This window comes from Cynara cardunculus (genome assembly GCF_001531365.2).
Source record: "Cynara cardunculus var. scolymus isolate 2C chromosome LG 12, CcrdV1, whole genome shotgun sequence".
NCBI lineage: Eukaryota > Viridiplantae > Streptophyta > Magnoliopsida > Asterales > Asteraceae > Cynara > Cynara cardunculus.
The window spans coordinates 14,957,130-14,965,382 of record NC_037539.1 but is presented as its reverse complement, the minus strand read 5'-3'; the positions used below and the strand labels follow the sequence as shown (position 1 = coordinate 14,965,382).

General features: G+C 39.2%; 1 non-coding gene across 1 annotated transcript; it reads right to left on the bottom strand.

Moving 5' to 3' along the window:
- Window positions 1-3,690: 3,690 nt before the first annotated feature.
- On the bottom strand, window positions 3,691-3,797 carry LOC112524003. Its single transcript, XR_003070330.1, has one exon. It is a non-coding gene; the product is annotated as a small nucleolar RNA R71 (small nucleolar RNA).
- Window positions 3,798-8,253: the final 4,456 nt, after the last annotated feature.

The window sequence follows — 8,253 nt, the reverse complement described above, 5'->3', positions numbered from 1 at the left end:
ATATTACCTAGACCACGATCTGTTTGAATACCTGCAATGAGATCACTAAGAATTTGATGTATTGGATAGTCTTTAGTCCATCGTTGAGCTGGTAGAGGATGATCATATGAGATTGGAAGCTCAGGTATAAAAGATGAGGCTTCAGCAACAGATTCTTCAACAATATGTTGGATTGCTAAAGGAGTCTCACTGAGCGATTCAGCAACTGATAGAGGCTCAAAAACTAAAGGATTTTCAGTGACTGAAGGGTCAGTTTTGAAGTAGAAGGAGGTAAGTAACTAATGGGCACCGCAGCTATCCCTTAAGAGGATTCGCCTTCGTTATTAGTCACATCCGGAATGATAAATGGATCTTCATCAGCTTCTGGAGGTTCAACACTGGTTGATTGCTGAAGGAAGCTTTAGGTTGTTCATAGTGAGATATCATCCAGTTTTCTAACTCTTCATCATCATCAGAAATGGGTTTAGAGTTAGCTGATTGAGATTCATCAAAGGTGACATAGATAGTTTCTTCTATTGTTTATCATCGTTTGTTGAATACTCTGAAGGCTTTGGATACTGAAGAAAATCCAATAAAGATTCCTTCATCAGCTTTGGGATTGAACTTTCCAAGTTGATCTCTATTGTTAAGAACGTAAAAAGTGCAACCAAATATGTGAAGAAAGCTGAGAGAGGGCTTTCTGCTATGGAAGAGTTCATAAGTTGTTTTCTTGAATCTCTTGAGGATTAGCTACCGAATTTGAGTAAAACAAGTAGTGTTGACAGCTTCAGCCCAAAATTGAGTAGGGAAATGAGATTAGTTGAGCATGGATCGAGCAGCCTTAATGATTGTTCAATTTCTTCTTTCAGTGACTCCGTTTTGTTGTGGAGTTCTCACAGATGAAAAGTTGTGTGAGATTCCCTTGTTCTTAAAGAAGTCATCAATAGTATTGTTTTTGAACTCAGTACCATGATCACTCCTTATAGACCGTACTTTGATGTTGTTTAGTACTTCTACGCGTTTGATGAACGATATGATTTCTTTAGGTGCATCACTCCTAGATCTGAGAAAGAAGACCTAAGTGTACCTGGAATACTCATCAACAATTACAAGTGTATATTTCTTTCCAGATATAGATTGCACGTTGACTGAACCAAAGAGATCCATGTGCAATAGCTGAAGTGGAGAGATCACTAAAGAGACTTGCCTAGATTTGAAGCTAGCCTTTTTCTGCTTTCCTTTTTCACACGCTGAGCAAAGAGATTCCTTTGCAAAGGAGTGTTAAGGAAGGCCAGTGACAAGATATTTTCGAAACAGCTCATTCAACATCAACTATTCTTAGTTAAAATATAATCCATGTTGATGACATACAAGTTCTGTAGACCAGAGCCTGTAAGAGCAACCTTGTCATCTTTGTCAAGGACATAACATGAGTTCTTAGAAAATTTCACTGTGAAATATTTATCACACAGCTGACTGATGCTAAGAAGATTGTGCTTCAGTCCTTCAACATATGCAACACGTTTGAATGTAGTTACACCATTGGTTAGTATACCAAAACCTTTGGTATATCCTCTTCGTTTCCTACAAAGGTTACATAAGGACATCTTTCATCTTGATATCCAGTGAGTAGGTGATTTTCTCTAGCCATACGTCTTGAGCATCCACTATCAAGATACCAAATACCTTTGACTTCCTGCACAAGAAAACAGATTAAGATTGCTTTGGTGCCCCATTTTTCAATGGGTCCAACGGAGTTAGAGGCAACATCCACCGACGCTGAAGACTCAGGGTCAGCAGGTGTCTTCGCTGAGCCTGAAGAAGAGGCTTCAGTGGACATCTTCACCTTAGTTGTTTTCATAACTTTGGTGGCATATTTCTCCTTGGTTGATTTTTCAGCCTTGGCTACTTTCTTTACCTTAACTGGCGGACCAACTTTGGTAGCTATAGAACACTTACTGGCAATATGTGTAGTTTCACCACAGTATCTACACTACCTATAGCTGAAGCCAGCTTTAGGACCAGAGAGGTCCAAGGGAATGGAAGAGGGACAAGATCCAATGATTCCCTTATCATTTGTTCGAGGAGGAACAACAGAGGGTTTGGATACCTTGGGTGAAAGATTCACTTTAAGCTTTGGCTAGGTTTCTGAGTGTATTCAGATACCTTGGTCCCTAAAGAAGAAGAAGGTGCACAAGATGAAGGTTTAGATCTGGGTCTATTTGACTTTTTGGCCTTCTTAGGAAGAGGAGTGATGATAATGGATTTACCTTTGTCATTGCATCTTGAACTCGAAGGAGTTCTTTTAAGATGACTCTCAGTGAAAGAAGAATGAGAGGAAGAAGCATCGGGAATGGAAGAGACAAAGGTGCCAAAATTTAGCATGGACCTGTCAGTGACACAGTCTTCTTGGTCATAAGAGAAACCTAGACCAATCTTTATCTTAGCAGGGATCTAAGCGTTATTGATCTCAAAGGCCTTAATGTAGGCTTTACACCACCCTTCAATGGTAACTTTCTCAGCCTTGAGTTCAGCAATAGCTTGCTCACGCTCAGCTATAGCCTGTTTTGGTTTACAATGACCAGATCCTTAAGATTTTCTTCAATCTTAGTCAGCTCTTTGATCTTAGAATGACATCTCTCTAATTGTTCTTGAAGATCAAGATTAAGAATTTTAGCTTTGGATTTTCTATTCAGGGCATTGTAAAGGTCAATCATCAACATATCTAGCGCATATAGGCTATTAGAGGCAGAAGAAGAAGGTTCATTCAGGAGCATACCTGAGTAGATGTAGATGATGAGGGATCACTGGCGGATGATGTCTCTGATGGTTCATCTTTGACATCCTTGGCCATTAGACAAAGATAGATCGTATCTTCCTCATCAGAGGATGATTCTTTAGTAGAATCAACACAATCATGTTCTTCTGTGATATGATCTTTGCATTTACGATGAGAACTCTTCATCTTCTTATACTTCTCCTTCAGCTTTAGATATTTGTCATCTCCAGACCTGAAGGAGAATGGGGGTTTGGAAGATGGCGTCACAGTCTTCTTAGACCTCCATTCACTTACAAAGTGACCTTTGCATTGACAGTTGTAGCAGATTGCTGAAGCCTTGTCAATAGGATTTGACTTTGGCTTTTCAGAAATGGTCAGCGAAGGAGACCTGCGGAAATTACTCTTTCTGGCAAACCTTCTAAAAGATTTAGTTAGAAGGTCCAGTGACTCATCAAACTCTGAAAGATTGATATCTGACCAGTCCTCAGAGTTAGTAGGATCGAACTCAGTTAAAGAAATAGAAGAAATAGGAGGGTTAGAATAATTAGAAGGGTCAGTTGAAGGACTTTCAGAGATCAAAGCTAACAGAGAGTTTTTCATTTACCTAGAATCTTTAAGAAGATTATTCTTCAGCTTATGGTACTGACCATGATTGAGTAGTATCCCATAAAGAGAGCTAAGAAAGAGGGAGGACATGTCCTTGGACATTGATAAGCATGGTTTATTACATGCTTAAAGTACCCATTTCCTTTGTTTAATAGGTAGATTCTTCTAGTTTATCCCAATCTTGAGTCATTTTCACTTTATTTCCATTTTCATTGAGGGATCAGGCAAAAACATAGTTTAACTCTTTAATACCGGGATCTGTGCCGTCTTGGAGTAACATGGCGGAATTGTTTTTGCGAATATATTTCCCACCAACAAGGAACACTAAGTCCAGAAATGAGATATGTCTTTTCAAACAACTGGATGATGAAGCTGTTCCTGATGCATAGGAAAGGTTCAAAGAGCTGTTTAGAAAATTTACACACCATGGCATTCCGTATTGTATTCAACTTGAGACATTTTACAATGGGTTAAGTCCCATGGAAAAACAAATGCTCGACGCGACTGCAGGCGGTGCTTTTACAGCCAGTACCTATAATGAGGGATATGAAATCCTAGAAAAGATATCAGCAAACAATGGGCATTGGGCCGACCCATGTGCCCAGCCACAGAAAAAGATTGCTGAAATACATGAGGTGGATGCATATACTGGATTAACAGCTCAGCTTACCTCCATGACCAATTTATTGAAAAACTTAACTTCTGGTCAGGGAGTACAGCAAGCTGCTAACACATCTGTTCCAACAGTCCTATTTGTGCAGTGTGTGTGCTGTGGTGGGGATCATTCGTATGAACATTGTATTCATAATTCTGAATCAGTAAATTATGTTCAAAACAGATCTATTCCCTACTCTAACACATAATGCCAGTTGGAGATAGCACCCGAATTTTTCTTGGAACAGTCCTAGTCTTAATCCACCAGTCTATAAACAACAAGGAACTTCTAATTTCCAACAAGAACATCATGCAAACAGTTCTATCTCTCAGAACCATCAACAAAGTTTTCAGAATTCTCAGCCACATTTTCAGAACAAACCTCCTCCACAAGCAGGATCATCATCTTCTTTGGAAGCAATGATAAAAGGGCTTTTAGCACATGCTCAAGCCCAAAATCAAGCTTTGATTAATCAACAAAGTGCTGCCATCAGGAATTTAGAGACTCAGGTCAGTCAACTTGTACTTAACCAGAGCAGTCGAGCCCTTGGTACCTTGCCCAGTAATACAGAAGTCCCTAGAGATCTTGGAAAGGATCATGTGAAAGTAGTGACTCTTATGAGTGGGAAGGAGTTGACAGAAAAAGTACAAAAAAATAGTACACCAAGACTGTCAGAAACCAGTAATCTAGTATCGGTCCCTTTCAAAGAAGGACCGGTCCCACCTTTAGAAAAGCAAGCATCTGAGACCACCACTCTTGTTCCCCCTAGATCAGACTACCCTTTACTTTTTCAGAGGAAACTCTGAAGAAATCAGAAGGGACTGAGGTTGTAGAGACCCCTAAGCTTGATAGCAAGAGTCCTTCTGAACCCATAAAGAGCACCACAAAGACTCAGGGCATTCAAGACCCATCCTGCTCAACACCTCCAAGCAAGAATGTGATAAAACCAATCCCTCCTTATGTTCCTTACCCCCAAAGGTTGAGGAATCAGAAAGAGGAATTGCATTTAAGAAATTCTTGGATGTGTTTAAAGAATTGCATATCAACATACCTCTTGTTGAGGCAATTGAGCAAATGCCTAGTTATGTTAAGTTTCTGAAGGACATCTTAAGCAAGAAGAAGAAGTTGACTGAGTATGAGACTGTAGCTCTTACCGAAGAATGTAGTGCACTTTTGACCAATAGCATACCCCCTAAGCTCAAAGATTCAGGGAGTTTTACCATTCCTTGTTCAATAGGTGGGAAGGAGATAGGGAAAGCCCTATGTGACTTAGGAGCTAGTATCAACCTCATGCCTTTGTCTGTCTTTAACACCTTAGGCATAGGAGAGGCTAGACCCACGACAGTTACACTCCAGTTGGCAAATAAATCCATTGCATACCCTAAGGGAAAGATTGAAGATGTGTTGGTGCAGGTTGATAAGTTCATATTTCTGGCATATTTAATCATATTAGACTTTGAGGCTGATAAGGACATTCCGATTATTTTAGGGAGACCTTTCTTAATCACTAGAAGAACTTTGATAGATGTCTAGAAAGGAGAGTTGACCATGAGGCTTCAAGACCAAAAGGTCACATTTAATGGCTTCAACTCCTTAAAATATCCAGATTATCTGGAATAATGTTCAAGCATAGCTGAAATAGAAGAAGAGGTTGTTGAGGAAGGAATTTAGGAAAACCTTAAGTTGGAAGAAGAGAGTGTAGAGAAATTAGAAGAAGAGATTGTTGAGGAAGTAGAGGCAATAGAAAATGATTCTACACCAGTAGAGGTGTCAGCTTTTGAACTTTTGGAGAATAATGAGAAAAAAGACTTCACCCCGTCCATTGTGTCACCACCTGACCTGGAGTTAAAGCAACTCCCATCCCATATAAAATTTGTTTTTCTAGGAGAAGAAGGTAAATTGCATGTCATTATCTCATCTACCCTAGACTTGCATCAAGAGAAGAAACTAGTGGATATGTTGAAATTGCACAAAAAGGCTCTAGGATGGACCATTGCTGACCTTAAAGGGATTAGTCCCTCAATTTGTCAACAAAAGATCGTCTTAGAGGATAAAAACTTCACATCCATAGAACCTCAAAGAAGGCTGAATCATGTCATGAAAGAGGTAGTAAAAAAGAGATTTTGAAATGGTTAGATGCAAGAATTATCTTCCCGATAGCCAGTAGTCTTGGGGTAGCCCGGTCCAGTGTGTTCCAAAGAAAGGAGGGTTCACAGTCATCACAAATGAGAAAAATGAACTTATGCCCACCAGAGTTGTATCCGGTTGGAGAATATGCATGGACTATAGGAGACTAAATAAGGCTACTCATAAAGACCATTTTCCGCTACCTTTCATTGATCAAATGTTGGATAGATTAGCCGGCAAGGAGTACTATTATTTCTTAGATGGCTATTTAGGTTACAATCAAATAGCTATTTCTCCCGAGGACCAGGAAAAAACCACCTTCACCTGTCCTTATGGAACTTTTGCTTTTAGAAGGATGCCATTTGGACTGTGTAATGCTCTTGCGACCTTTCAGAGGTGTATGATGTCCATATTTTCAGATATGCTTGAAAAATTCATTGAAATCTTTATGGATGATTTTTCTGTATATGGTTCAACTTTTGACAACTGTTTGGACAATTTAAAAAAGTCTTGAGAGGTGTGAGGAAACAGACTTGGTCCTCAACTGGAGAAATGTCACTTCATAGTTAAGGAAGGAATTGTTTTGGGACACTTAATCTCTAAAAAAGGAGTGGAGGTAGATAAAGCAAAACTCGAAGTAATTGAAAAACTACCAGAACCTACCACTGTTAAAGGAATCAGGAGTTTTTTTGGGTCATGCGTGATTTTACAAAAGGTTCATAAAGGATTTTTCAAAAATTTCAAAACCTTTATGTTTACTCTTACAACATGACCAAAAATTCGATTTTAATGATGAATGTAGAAATGCATTCAAAACTTTGAAGAAAGCCCTGATTACTTCACCAGTGGTAGTTGCTCCGGATTGGAACAAACCTTTTGAGATTATGTGTGATGCGAGTGATTGGGCGGTTGGTGCTGTTTTAGGTCAGAGAAGAGAGAAGGTGTTTCATTTAATTTATTACGCAAGTAATATTTTGAATGAAGCACAGATAAATTAGACAACCACGGAAAAAGAATTATTGACCGTAGTATTCACATTTGAGAGATTTAGATCATACTTGATGGGGACTAAAGTGATTGTGCATACCGATCATGCAGCCATTAAGTATTTGATCTCAAAGAAGGATGCAAAACCTAGGATGATAAGGTGGGTGTTGTTATTGCAGGAATTTGATTTGGAAATTCGTGACCGGAAAGGTGTGGAAAACCATGTAGCAGACCATTTATCTAGGTTAGAGAAACCTGAGATAGGGGAGGAGATATTATAGAGACCTTCCCGGATGAGAGAATCTTGATGGTGCAACAACAAAAAGCACCTTGGGTTGCGGATATAGCAAATTTCTTAGTTTGTGACATCAAACCGTCTGAATAAACAAGCCACATGCTTAAGAAAAATTTTCATGATGTCAAATCTTATTTTTGGGATGACCCATTTTTGTTTAAACTTGGTGCAGATCGGCTTTTAAGGAGGTGCATTCCAGAATCTAAGGTTGCAAAAGTGTTGTATCAGTGTCACCAAGCTCCTTATGGAGGACATTTTGGAGGACAGAGAACTGCTGCCAAGGTTCTACAGTTTGGTTTCTATTGGCCTACTCTCTTCACGGATTCCCATAACTTTACACAAGGATGCAATGAATGCCAAAAGAGTGGGTCCATTTCTAAAAGAAATGAAATGCCACTACATGGGATCCTGGAAGTTGAGTTATTTGATGTATAGGGAATAGATTTTATGGGTCCTTTCCCCCATCAAATAACTGCCAATACATTCTGGTTGCTGTAGATTATGTCTCAAAATGGGTAGAAGCTGTGGCATGTGTTCCAAATGATGCCAAGACTGTGGTTAAGTTCCTCCAAAAGCAAAATTTTGCACGGTTTGGTATCCCCAGAGCTCTAATAAGTGATAAGGGTACCCATTTTATAAATAATTTGTTGAGTGGAGTTCTTGCAAAATATAATGTTACACATAAAATAGCCACAGCTTATCACCCATAGACAAATGGCTTAGCAGAGTTGTCCAACAGAGAAATAAAAAGTATTTTGGAAAAGATTGTCAAGCCTAACAGGAAGGATTGGGCATTCAAGCTAGATGATACTTGTTGATCCTCTC